Source organism: Lepisosteus platostomus, chromosome 8 (genome assembly GCF_059453375.1).
Source record: "Lepisosteus platostomus isolate fLepPlt1 chromosome 8, fLepPlt1.hap1, whole genome shotgun sequence".
Classification (NCBI taxonomy): domain Eukaryota; kingdom Metazoa; phylum Chordata; class Actinopteri; order Semionotiformes; family Lepisosteidae; genus Lepisosteus; species Lepisosteus platostomus.
This window is the reverse complement of record NC_142618.1, coordinates 13,333,481-13,348,169: the sequence shown is the minus strand read 5'-3', so window position 1 is coordinate 13,348,169 and position 14,689 is coordinate 13,333,481. Positions and strand designations below refer to the sequence as shown.

Here is a 14,689-nt window from a genome sequence, read left to right as displayed (position 1 = left end):
GTAACGTCAGATTAGTTTCACTTTCGTGGCAAAAACGTCAGATGCTAATTTAGATCTTATTTTTTCACTGCTTTTGTTTTGTACTCGCACCATTAATATAGATGTTTTGTACCAGCTAATTTTGGGGGGTTTCACAAAATTTTTCTATATATGTTTTTTGGGATTTTTTTACATCCGTTTATTTGCTGGTGGTTTTTAAGTCATGCCCTAATTCTGTTGCACTCATACGGTTATCATATCTTACTGTTCTCAACGGTGGAGCCGATTGTAATTTAAAATAACCTAACAGAGGCAGCCCATAGCTTATGTGATAGTTGAGTAGCTAAGTGACCCTAAAGAAGCATCTGAATGAAACTTTAACGATGACTAAGACACCTGGCCAGGAAACATGTTCCAGACGATCTGCCTATAAAGAAACATTTCCTATTTTCCATCCTGAATGAGTTCCCTTTCAGTTACCAATTGTGACCCAATGTCCTCTCTTTTTCCTTAGGTTGGCCCTGTCTGTAGTTCTCAGGATTTTATATACAGTTGGATTCATTCTCCTCTTAGTTTTTTTGTTTTGTTTAGACAAAAGAGATTTGGGTGTTTTAACCTGTTGGTATCTGACAGTCCCTTGAGACCAGGATTCATTATCGCTGCTCTCTTTTGAACACTTTCTAAGACCATCTCCTTTTAGTGGCATGGAAACCAAAACTGAACACAAAGGATTCAGTGAGGCCTCACTATGACATAGTATTGATTGAACATAACTTTCCTGGATTTACATTTCATATCTTTTGCTACATACACCAGTATTGTTGGCTTTTTTATTGCTTCCCCACATTGTCTTTACAAGGACATAGAAGAATCTACATGAACACCCAGATTCATATCGTGCATGACTTCCTGCAGCCCAGGATCACCTGCGCAGTGTATAATGTATGCTCCTCGTTCCTGTGTGGAATTTTGTCCTTTTCAGAATTATTTCATTTAACTACTGGAAAACCAATTTCTGTTTTTTTCTTCTTCTTTTATAATTACATTTGATTTAGTTTGCACTTTGATACTGAATCTACCTTACTAATACAGATCAAGGCATTCAGTGAAACCCTATGGCACACCACTTCTTATGTCAGCCCAGTATGCTGCTGTGCCTCTTAACATGTTGTCGTTTACTGTTCCTTGACCAGTTCTTAACCCATGTGGATTGGATTCCTATGGCTTCTCATTTTTTTTTTAATTTAAGAATGGAAAAAATAGAAAAAAATATCCTTGTCAGAAATGATCCTGTCACTCCACGAAGAGGGCATTAAAAAAAAAAAAACATCTAAAATCATGCATGCGGTTTGCAACAAAGCATCTACATGTGGCAAAAAAATGTGGAGCTTTTTGGTCTAAATAAAAGACACAACACAATAACGAAGTAACTGTCGAGACTGGGAGGCTTGTCAAGACTGATAGATGGAGGAAACGGCCGTCAAATCTTAGAGTGAAACCTGCTTCAGTCCTGAAACTGGGACAAGAATCGCCCTTTCAGCAGGACAGTGATCTAAGCACATGGCTTAAGAATAGGAAAGTTAATGTCCTTGAGTGGCCCAGCCAAAGTACTGACCTTTTTGAGAATATGGAGAAAAACTGGGAAGCTGCTGGCCATAAGTGCTTTCCACAGAGAAACCCAGGAAAGTGTAAGCAGATCTGTCAAGAAGAGGGCAAAACAAACACACGTTACACCAGTTCGGTGTGCAAAGGTGGCAAAGCCTTATACAAAAAGTGTCTGTATTGCTGCCGAAGGTGCTTCTACCCAAAATTGAGTCCACAGGTCTGAACACATTTATTAAATCAATCGTTTTTTCTCTTTTTGACATCTACTGTAACTTATCTGTCCCTTAGAAATCTTCCGTTGGAGCACTCAGGTTTGGAATAAAATATTAAGGTAAAAATGTAGATACCTTATGCAATGGACTGAAAACACATTTAATGAAGTGAATTTGTGAAAATTCCTAGATAAATCTCATTTAGAAAATAATTAGGTTAACTGTTTAATGTGATTCTACTGTGCGTAACCTCCCTGGTCTGTAATTTCCATGTTCCATATGGAGTGATCCAATACGTACTGTAGGTGCAGCTTACTGTATATAGCTGGTGATGAATACTAGAATACTGGGAATGCTGCATGGGAAATAAAATCAAGCCCAAATGATTTATTGCAAAATGATTTATACATTAAACAAAAAAGTATTAATCTTGAACCCCCCTGGCCTGTGTAGAACCTGTGTCAGTGTCTTTGGACCGGTACTAATGGAGCTTGTTCTGTAGTATTATTAAATTATCGTAAACTCCTGCATGATTTGGTTATAGCTTTTCTACTGTTTCCTTTTCTTCTACTATTAATCCCCTCTTACTCATTCTAACTTTGCTTTATGTTTCCTTGCAGTTCCTGTACTGGAAAACACTTTTTTTAGCTGTGCCTGTAGCTTCCTCTGCTCTTCTTCTGAATCTTGAGCCCTTTTATTGTAGTCTGTACAAAGCTCTCTTGCCTCCGAATTCTTGTTTCTCCTGTAGACCCTTTATTCTTAAGTCTTGCTTTGGGCGTGAATTTGTTTTGAGCCTTTAACATAGTTTTTGAAGTATAACCTTCCTTCTTATAATGAAGAATCCATCTCTTCTCTGTTCAGTGCTGGTAGGATCTGTCTCATTCTTTCATTGCCTGCTTTTATAACATTATAAACCCTAAATCAGACTCATGATTTAGAGGTTTACATTATACATAATTACTGTATACATAAAATACAGTACCCTATATATACACTAGTTATAATTTCCTAGTTGTTCTATCATATCTGCTTCCTTGATTATAATCTGGTCACGTGAAATGACTAGGTCAGTATTTGGAGATTCAAGGATGGTTTCTAAAAACATTGACGTTAGAGAAGAGTAGTAACTTTGAAATTAAGTGGTGACTTTGACAATATACAATATTTTTCATGAAATCAGTAATGACCAGATTCATATGAATCATATACAAGTTAAAGCCAACACTTTATGACTTTGGCTAGAAGTGACAGATGGCCATTTCTCATTTGTAACCTTTCTTCTGCTCTTAATCTATAAAACAGTTTTTAACATTTTTACTGTAAAACATGTCTATTAGTCCGGATCTGAAGTCATTTTATTTTCTCCTATCAGCAAGTTCCTGTGTTTGTCTTCAGTCCCATGGGTAGGAAGTAGATTTGCCAGCACAATGTACAACTGACTCGCATTGTAAAATCAAATCTCTGTTTTTTCTGAACAGGAGGAAAAGCATAACATTAATGGACCAAGGTTCACAATATTATACTTGTATACTGCATATATAAGCCAATTACAGTAGTGAAAATAAAATTAATGCACTTAAGCCACAGGGAATAAGGAGGTTATTGACATCTACATTGATTTTTAGAAAAGGGGATCCTATGTTTTCCTCAAGCAGTTCACAAAACAAAATAGGGTATGAGTGAGCATTTCTGCCACTCCAGCTCTGTTAGTGGAATAACCCTAGTGTGGTGCTGTAACAGCTACATCACTGCTGAAGCACCTCAGAACAGAAAACCTTCGCAGCACTGAATACACTGGAGATGAGGCTGCCGACACTAATGCAGTTTTTCCTGCATTGAAGAGCATATGAAAGTAGTCCTGAGGAAAACTTTTGGAAACTGCTGTGCTTGAATCTCTTCACATTTTGAATCTCTGTAAAAAAGACCTGTGCAAACATGCGGTGTGTTGTCGTGCATTTTTATTTATATACGATTATCTGTTTCGGTTGACTGCCTTGCAAAGATGTTTTGTGAAGTAAACACCCCGTTATTGAAACAATATACCAATTGCTATTGTTGCTCTGCATTAGATCAGTGTGATCCCCACTGTATGACCTACAGTACGTTCCTACTTACTGTATCGCCACCCTGCTCTTGGTTTCACAGTGTTTTCCTAGGCTCTGTTGCCCGTAACTAAGGAGCATAGCTCGCTGAACACAAGGAGAGCTGATGTCTTCTCGCGACACGTGGTATTGCATGACAAGAACACACTCATTTCTAATTAAATCCAGGGACACATACTGTTGGAAAAGTTGATGTAAACATGAAGAAGAGACAGGGCCCTAATCATTTACCAGTAAGAATGTGGCAGTGCCGATAGAGAGGCCTCTGTGATCTGCAGATGAGGTTCCTCCTATTTGACTTCACTGTTGAGGCAATGTGGGTCACGAAGGGCTGCTCCTCACTCTGTCTCACACTCTTCTTGTGTGTGTTGTGTACAAGAGTTTATAAGCTCTGGCCGTTACAGTTTGGGGAACTCCTGTAGCTCCGAAAACATGATCGGGGAAAAAAAAGACGACGGTGCTGGCAGAAGCAAATGTTTATCATCCATTGATAAAAGCATCACTGCCATTTGATATCAGTCTTTGAATCGACAAATTATTGTCGACAGGGGCACATTCCCCCCCTCAGAAGGCTACATGTAGCTTTCCAAAACTGGTCCTCGTTGAACCAGACAGGATTTGATTGCTCAGGTTCCCTTTTAATTGGGAGCCTGAAAGAATTACAGTATTTGCAGGAGTCGTATAGTGAGTTATAATATCGTGGCTTCAGGGAAGGTGACAAAATGTAATGGCTGCCTGTTTCTAATAAAAAAATTTTTTCAAAGTTAGGAAACTGGGAAAAGTCTGTGCTAATAATGAGATAAAACAGCAATCAACAAATGTAGGAACACGGGGGGGCTTTGCATACAGAGCAGCCTTAGCAGAAAATCCTGAAAGGCTCTAGGGGGATGGGCTGGGTGTTTAAAAGTCCGAGTGTTTCTGAGGAGAACGTATAGAGAGAGATGTTCTAGGGGTTGTGATACCATGCGGAGATTCACACCTTGAAAGAAAATCACAGCAGTGCTCGCAGAAGCTTCCAGAATCTGTCACGGCAGCAACAGAGGAGAGTGTTTTTGGAAAGTTCTTAGGCCGTGTCTGAGATCTGAGCTCGAAGGGGAAACATCGTGAGAAGAGAAGCAGGTGACTGTTTTGCCATGTTCTGCGTGGTGCCTTAAACATGAAGGTAGCAACAGAAACGTTAGGGATCGTTTTCGGCGTTCACAAAGAAGAGCTGAAGCTAGCAGAGAAGAGGCACAGTTCCTCTGCACGGAGATGATCAGGATGGAAGGGATGAATGGACAAACTGTCCTTAATACACTACCTCGAAGATGCGAAGCTCAGATTCCTGACAAGGGGGGGTATTTTGATGAGCAATATTTACAGTTACATTATCATCCTTCCTTAGGTGTAGTTCAGATCCAGCTGAACCTGTAATTATGACCAGTGGTGTGCATAATACACAAGCTCTATACTTTAATAACCATAATGCCTGTTTAATGTCAGTGTTAAAAACCTAAATGTTGTGGGCCTTTTTTTTTGACGGAGGGGGTGGACTGGTTGAAGCAATTGAATTGATCTCAACAATAGATGAATATTTCCACAACCCGAAAAACAGGTTGATTGAGGTGAGAATGATTGCTCTTATTCGAGTGGCACTTTGATTTATTTGAAGATGTTTTCATGGATTGGTTGAAAACCTGTCCTTAAACTGAGAGGATTAACAATTTCTGTTGGTTACTTCTGCTGTAATGGTATTTTTTCATCGAGGAAAATGACATCGAGAGACAGCAACTAAAACCAAACCAGCGCGCGTGATTCTATTGCTTTGATCCCACTGACGGTGAGCTGTGTGTTGTTGTTTCCTTTCCTCAGTGATAAAAAAAAAATATTAAAAACGCTGTGCGGTCGGGACAAGAATGCGCGGGGAGTGTGTGAGAGGGATGGGTCAGCTGACCTGGTGTAATCCGATGCCTGGTCTGGCACGCGCTGTACTGTAAACAAACGCCCGGAGAGGAAGCAGAGCGAACCGGTTCACAGCCTCTCATTCATTAACTGTGGCTCCCAGGCAGGCTCTGGGCAGGAAGTGATGTCAGTGCCCTGCCTCTGCGTGGCCTTGACGTCAGCACTGCGGCGGGGTGGAGCAGAACAGGCCTCAGCATGCTCGCTTGTCAGCTCGGAGGAGGAAACTTTTTTTTTGCCTCCCCCTAGTTCACAGATCCAGCTGGAGCTGGTTAGAGTAGTACCCTGGCTCCAGCCTGACTTGGAAAGCACAAGACCCCCCCCCCCAACAGAGGACAGTGGGCAACTGATGGGAAATGATGAGAAAACAAAAAAAAAAACACGCCTTTTCTGCCCAGCCAGTTCTAAATCAGAGATTTCTTTGCAGCTTAATAGAAGAGAGACATGAAACACTCACAAATCCTAAACAGGAATGTTCTATAGCATAGTCCTTACCTCTAGTATTCTTTAATATGACAGCTAATTCTTATATAATTCATGAACTCAGACTTATTTAGTCTTAAATACAGGAAAATAGGCTGTCTGTAATGCACAAACGTCAGGTTACAAGAATAAATACATATACATTGCTGTTCAAAAGTCTCTAACATTTTGCATTGTTCTGCTCTTTTCACTCTGGTGATTTTACTGAATTTCATTATTTTAGGCTATTTTTTTTAAAGATCTGTTTTTTTTTAGTCCAAAAAGTAATCTTAGCTTTAGAGAGGAACAAATTATGTTAATGATCTAATTGTAACTGTAATGGGGTATCTACTGTAGCAATTCATATTGTTTGCTTATATAGTTTGGCTTGAATTATGATCAGAATTCTGCATATTCTGATTGTGAATTAAGGAAAAGTATTTACAACAAGGCAAACATTGTTACACTAGTAGAAAACACTAGTGAAGTCTTTCAGTAAGCTGTTGACACTAGTAGCATATATACATTGTGACATCTGATATTTATAAGACATTTCTAAGACAGCAGTGTAATTATATACAATTTGTTTCAAAGTAAGTAAAATCATACTGCTGTTAGATTAATTAAAACATATAAGATACTAGTACTTAAACCTATAAGGAATAGGTCATTTACCTCAAATGTCATTGCTGAAAATTAAGTGCTGGTCTGCTACACACAAACCTCATATACATTCAGTATCCTTCCAATTCTATGACTTCCTGAGACCTGGGTATACTATTATTTTTACAATATGTTAATGAAAAAAATATCTGCCTTTGGTGTGATTATTAAAGGGCTTGAAAGTAATCTTAAAAGTCCATCGGAACACATGCAAAGTGCCCTGGTTTTGCAAAGGGAAAAGCATGGCCTGCAAATAAAAAACAATGTTATTCAGAAGTCTTAGTTCAAATTATTGTGAGATCTGAAGTGGAGCAGCATGTGGAGTCGGCACAGGAAATGATAATATCAGAGAAGTGTGAGCCTGGGATATAGGCGTGCCCTCAGCCGGTCTGCATCAGGCAGAAGTGGCTCACGTTGATGGCCTAGCTCAACGAGTTTCAGAGTGGCCCTCAGTGATCCACCTAGTGAAGGCGAGTGCTGATCATAGAGAGCCTCGAAAAACGTTTCTCTTTGTCTGGCTCATGGACGTGAAAAAGAGTTGGAGATTTGCGTGAGAATCCACAAGCCAAAAGCTGTAACACTGCGGTGAAACTCGCGACCACCCATTTTCTAACCACTCCATTCAATACAGAGTCGCAGGGGGAGCTAACAAGGGTCACGAGGCAGGACACACCATGGACAGGACGCCAGTCCATTGCAGGGCAGGCACACACACAGAGACGCACGCACGCACGCACACAAACCTAGGGCCAAGTTTGCAGGAGCCAGTTAACCTACCAGCATGTCTATGGCCTGTGGGAGGAAGCCAGAGCACCTGGAAGAAAACCATGTCAACATGGGGAGAACGTGCAAACTCCACACAGAAAGCATCCCAGGAATTGAAACCCAGGGCCGTTAGGCTGTGAGGCAGCAGTGCTAACCACTGTTCCACCATGCTGCCCGAAACACTCAACCAGACAAACAAAAAAGCATGGATGCAGGTTTGTATACATAACCGATATTAATGACATTCCAGCATAACATTTGGTAACTAAATCGTAATCATTAGTTTTGTCACTGTGTGCCCCAGAGCTTTGAAAGGGTCTTTTAAAGTGGATCCTATGTGACTACAGAGGTCCTATGCTTAAAAAGTTGATATAACTGGGATTTGGCTCACACACCTAACTTCAGGCAGCTGTGGATCCAACAACTATGAACCTGGGAATGATATCTGAATGTCTGCCTTCACAGAATTGCACCTGACAACCCTGCAGTGGGGGGTCAGTGACCTCCCATTGCACTGAAAGCGTGCCAGCTCTCTTTGGCTGTCAACCCCACTCAGTAAGATGCTGCTCTCCAAGCCATTTGCTCCTGTATCTTTTTTATTTTATTTTATTTTATTTTTAGACAAGTCTCCCAGTAAACCGTTTTTAAAAATAATAATACTAATAATAATAATTCTGCTTTAAGATACAAGTTTAGAAGAGGGAAAAAAATATCACTTCCGAAGACCTTCGGTTCTAATGAGTTCCAAATTGGGTAAACAAGAGGATTAACTGTTTACTTGAAGTGAGCAGGAGCTGGTTGTTTTCATCTGGGAGAAGGAACACAATGTGCTGTGGGTGTCTGGTTACAAGTATGCTGTTTATCACAAGTCCTTGTGCTCTGGTTGGTAGAGAGAACGAGGGAACGGCATTCCGCCTCCTCAGACTCTCCCATTGAGGCCTCACTACAGTGTTGTTGTCAGAGCGTGTTCCTCTCGGTGTGAGAGAGCAGGCCTGTCACGAGATGATATAACAACCTGGAGCGAAATAGCTGTCGGTTCCAGGAAGCGCTCTGGAGCTGCTGAGAATTTCAGCTGTTACTCACCATAACAAATCCTTGCATAAATGAGTGGTGTGCGGCGCACCAATGGGAAAGAGCCAGTGAGTAAAGGTGCTTTGTTTGAAGGGGGGTGGGCGCTAAAGTTTAAAAAAAAAAAAGCACTCCGAAGAGAGGGGAAAAACACTGGCTGTCTGAAGGAGGAATGTGGCTGTTGCGCGCGTCTGCTTCGAGTTCCCATGGGGGTGGCAGGAGTCGTGTCTTGTCCCTGGACTCGTGATCTATTAATTACCGCATATTGCCTTCCCTGTCTGCTTTCATTTGGACCTTCAAGTTTAAACAAGCACTATTAATTCAAGGAAACGTCCCCTTGAATAAACAACGGTACCGTATCTCCACCATAATTTAAACACTACAGCCCTTGGAGTGTTTGTTTACGTACATTATTCACACAATTCTTCACTTTTCAGTGCGGAAATTCACCCTCACTTTACACTTTGATTTAATTGACTGTAACAGAACATATTATGATATTTAAATGGAAAATATGTTCTCGCTCAAAATCTAATACGACCACTCGTCTATTATTTTTTATTGTATTAGACATGTTTGTATTTACTGTACATTGCTTTGTTTGGTCATTGCTGCTGGGTGCAAATCAGCCCTGGTAGAAACTGAATTAAGGAGAGGGGTCAATAAAGTGAACATGAGAACTGAAACTGAAAGGCTGATGTGTTTCTCGTTATTTACATCAGAGCAAGGGGATCATCATAGCAGTCCTGGAGAATGTATTCATTAATTCAGATCCCAAATGTTTATGGGGTCATGGAGTCTTCAGAGGTGGTGAATTCTCGATGCGTGGAAAAAGGCCTTTCCTTCTGGCAGCGTTCCTTTCTTTACCCCCGTTTGCAGCACAGATTCTGCTTCACAGAATTTCTAGGGTGGTCTGAGTTGTTTTTGCTTCTATACGAAAATAAATCATGTTCTGGGGCAAAATCTCCTTAGACTGATTCAACAGGTTTTCCTTCGCAGTGTTGTTGAGTATCTGGAAAGCAGGAAAATGTGGCCACCTCCTTGGATTAAGAACAAAAACGCCTGCCACCTTTTCAGAGGTGCCCCTACCGTTCAGGCGCATCACGAAGAATTACTGCCGGCACGTCTGCCGATGAACCCAGCACGTGTTCTTGGTGAGGCCTTGTGGGTTAATTGCTTCTGTTTTAAAAAAAGCACACTGCTGAAGAATGTCTGCCCATAAAGAAGAAAGCAGCCACTTACAGTATCCGTGTGGAAAATCCCAGGGTGATTGGAAATTTCCAGTTTTTTTAACATTTCTTAAGTAAGACGTTGTTCTCAACGTCACCCCACAGAAGGGCAGAATTTGAACAGGCTGCATTGATCTTGTAGTCTTTCTTTCCCCTCCTCCTCCCTCTTCATGCTGTGGGTACATTAGGTCAAGGTCCTGCCTGTCCCTTCTTCTGAGGGAAGTGCCATTGTTTATCTCTCCTTCCAATGACTATTGGGGAATTTTCTGTATTTATTAGGAGCTTGTTCGTTTAAAGAGGACAAGTGGTCACTTCCTTTTGGAGATTGACTGCTGCTGCTGTAGCAGTTAAACATGCACACATTCTAGATATGATTAAAGAAATGTGCCTTTTTTCTGTATTTTATACAACGCCCTTTCTATGAATTTAGTCTCTGATGTACTGTATCAAAAGATGTAGCCTTAAACATCATTTTGAGAGTGTTTTATGTTCGTTTAATGTTAGGTTGTAACATTTCTGTAATGCATTACTTTTCATTATCCATCTATCTGTTTTCTAACTGCTTTAGCCAGTTCAGGGTCGCAGTGGAGTGGGAGGTGAGATTCGCACGCAGGACATACACAGACACCAACACACACGCCAGTTTTCCCAGAAGCCAATTAATCTACAGTACCAGTATGTCTTTGGACTGGGGGAGGAAACCAGAGCCCCCGGACAAAACCCATGCGAACACGAGGAGAACTTGCAAACTCAACACAGATAGTGCCCCAGGAATTGCACCCAGGGGTCCAAGCACTGTGAGGCATAGTTTTCATAATGACAGACTAAAACCGATATGTTCTTATGATTAATGTTAGTGATTTCCAAACATAGAAGTTTTAGATTGCTGTTGCCAACTCACAGTTTGCAATAGTATACATTTTTTCTTTTGCGTGTTACATATTGTTATATTTTAAAAAGTACTTTAACTTTGTCAATAGCTGTGATGCACATGTGGTTTTTGCATACACATGGGTTCTTTGTGGTGTGAGAAATATGTTTAGAGGAAAAGACAATTTCAAAATGGTTTTAATGTGAAATCAGAAACTGTGTTTTTCCATCTATGTGAAATAATATACGCAGTAATGATCAAGATCATATTTTAATGTTTTAAAAACAAGCATTCTGATGATATTAGAATAATAGCTGTCAATTATTAATTGACATTATTAAAAACCAGTCATGACCCACACCAGAACAAACTTACTATAAGCAAATGGCTGGGTGGTTTCATTATCAGATATTCAATGGACAAAGGAATTTATTGACATTTAACATTACAATCTTTTTTTTATCTTGGAGTTAGCTATTATTGAAGTGACAAAATTTTATTGCATTTATTACTTAGCCATAAAATCCTCTGAGCAATGAGCTCATTCCTATTGCAAGGAGCAACTCAAAATGCACAAAGATATACAACAGTGTAGGAATTCTCTGTGTTTCTAGAAATTCCTGCAGATGTACAGAACCCGGCTCAAAGGTGGCATTATCTGAGCTTGCTGACCTCTTTGTACTGTGTAGTTCATGTCTTGCTGTGTCTTCCTGACTTTTAACTGTGATTGTATCCACTGAGTTTATCTCTGTTGGACTTGCAAAAAAGTCTGCTGAATAAAAAAGAGCACATGGTCTCTTTTTAGGCTTGTTAAGAACAGATCATAAAGAGAAGTTTGTTAAATTACACAGCCTTTCATGCTTTTCTGTTATTAAAAACGCAACGTTGTGATCTAGGCTCCAGATTTGATTTCCCCTTTTCACCTTGTAGTAGTAGTGGGAAATTTTCTTTTTAAGGAGTCAAAGACATAACCCAGTACATAATACATTTAACACAACGTGAACCCGTTACCAAGTAAAAAACATACATGCGTAAAATAAGATAACCAAGTCAACAGCTTTAACTAATCCTTAACAGTTTATTAAGATGAGAAAAATGGTTCGTGTGTGAGATACATGAATAATGGAAAAAGAAATTAAAATATAACAATCATATGTCTAAATTAGGCAGCTTAATAATGGGAATGAAAGATGACTAATTTCTGTTGGTAGGAGCTCAGATTCACTGCAAGGGGTGGTCATGACAGACAGTGATTAGGCTGTGATTGATCTTCTGCACTGCTTGTTTGGTATAGATGTCTGTCAGCTGTAGCTGCTGGACCCCGATAATTTTGCCAGCTACCTTCACAATCCTGCTCAGTCTGTTTTATTGCGTGTGTTCAGGTTACCAAACCAGGCTACCAGAGTGAAAGTTAGAACAGATTCAATTTAAAAAAATTGTAGAATAAAGACCTTATTGTGCTGTAAACATTTAGAAAGCGTCGTTTTCTCAGGTAGAACAAATGGTGTTGGCTGTTCTTACGCATGGCATCCATATTTGTGCTAAAGGTGAGCTTACGATCGACAGTAGTTAGCTTATTATCAACCATAAGCTGCTCAGACCTCAGTACCTGCCCACCGATGTTATCGTGTCCAAGACTTTTCCTGACTTTTTTCCTTACTTGAAAATGTTTGAAACACGTTGAGTATCAAATTCAGCCTGGTGGGTAGCAGTGAACTTCTCTTTAAGTTCCCAGATTTCTCCACTCAAGTCATGCTTGTTAAATTGAAGGTAAAAATCGTTGAGTTCATCAGCCAGCTTTTTGTTTGTATTAAAACCCATGATATGGATCATGTTTTTGGAGAAATTACCTTTGTCCTGTAGCCTGAGCATACTTTTTATTTCACTCCATGCAGTTCTAAAATGATTACAACTGAATTCTCCTTCAATTTTTTCCTCATACATTTATTTTTGCCTAATGTCCACTGCCATCTCCCAGTTGACATTAGATTGGTGTACATTTTATAAACACTACGATGACCTCAGAAGCTTTGTTTGCTAGTCGGATAGCAGTCCTGTTGCATCATAGTCCTTTGTCTTGTCTGTGGTAAGGGTGCAGTTCATGTATCAACGGCATTTGGTAACTTTTTTGTGTAAAGCAAACAAGTGCTGTTGAAGCCCCAGTGAGGAGGTGACCCAGAATGGAAAACGCTGTTTGAGGTTTTCAGCATTCAGACGGTGTTTTCTGTGTTTTACAGAATGAATTTAGAAGGCAGCAGGAGGTATTCTACTGTGTTTGCCAGGAGTTTATATCAGGAATCAGGTGGCTAGACTGCCCAAGTTCTAGGAAGCTTTGGACTTGTTGGTGTGCAACACCAAATGACCCCCCCTCAGTTCTCTCAGTGCAGGTTTCCTTTCCCAGCTGTCCACATGTGACCATTATCTTCTGTTTACTTGCACTGCACAGGAGGTCATGTTGTGCTCTGGGCTGAAGCAGTCAGGAGGGTTTCTCTGGACAGGCATTTGCCTTCTCATTGAAAAGGTCATGATCCACCAGAGCCACCTGCCTTCTGGCCAGGATATCCGTTTGGTTTTCAGTAATTATTTGGTACCCGGCAGTGCGATGTACTGTGTACATTTTCCTCCTCAAACCTGCATGTTTTGCATTGCAGCTGAAGTTTTTAACCGTTTACTTAAAAAAAATGTAAATATATGATATTCAAAATATAATTAAACAAAACACCTGCAACACCGCAATGTGAAAACCCTTAGTAGCTTTCAACAATACAAAGATATTTAATCAAACTACATGCAGTTTGTTTAGTTAAAAAACTTTACACATAGAAAGGGTGCTTGTGCTTAAAGTATGAGTTGCTTAATTTGAAAAATGATTGTTTTTTAATTTACACAAACACCTGTAAATAACCAGCCTGCATTGCCAGTGTAATAACACAAAAAAAAATCACTAAAACATTTTTGATTAAATATTTAGTGTTCAAAATAATTAACCAGAGTTTTGACATGAAGCACCATTTAGGGGTGAATTGGAATTTCACGCTGGGTTGTGCAAACACTTTAGACTAATTATGCCATCATTTTATATTTCTAAAATCAAAATTTGAAAAGGTTTGCAGAATTTGAGCAATTCTTGTTATTGGAAGAATTTCCCTCCTTGTTCTCCTTACCTGACACTAACATTGTTTATCTGTAAACATTTCCCTTGGAGTCTGTTTCCTGCCGCCATTGTGTAGTGCAGAAGTATTTTCAAAGAATAGGCTGGCGCAGATAAAAGCGTGGCTAATGTCAGGAACAAATATCGCTGCCCAGTTAACTCTTGTCGTTTGTCGATCACGGGCGGTCAGGGGGCTCGACTGAGAGGCAGCCATCAGCAGCGTCCCCCTGCGGACCACCTCTAAGACGGACGACCTGGAAACCGCACGCGAACGTCCTGTCCATTTGGAAAGCGCATTGATTGGAGACAAATTTGGATGATGCCCAATAAATATTGTATAACCAATAAAATTAAGGAGGTTTCATACAAAATAATTCATCGAATTTACCCAGTTAAAACTCTTGTTACCCAACGATTTAAAATTAATATAGATGACAAATGTGTTTTTTGTGACAATAGCCCTGAAACTATTCAGCATTTGTTTTGGTTATGTCCCAGGGTAAAAATGTTCTGGACTAAGTTGCAGAATTATATAAAAGAAGAGACGAATATTGATATTTGTTTTGTTGAAAAAGATATTATGTTAAGTTTCAGCCCCAGTGAAAACAATATAAAAATGTATTTTGTAATAAATTTAATTATTA

General features: G+C 39.9%; 1 protein-coding gene across 4 annotated transcripts in view; it reads left to right on the top strand.

Moving 5' to 3' along the window:
* Positions 1-14,689, top strand: part of spidr (scaffold protein involved in DNA repair) — a 119,804-nt gene that overhangs the window by 70,494 nt on the left and 34,621 nt on the right. The gene's annotated exons all lie outside the window — the stretch shown is intronic.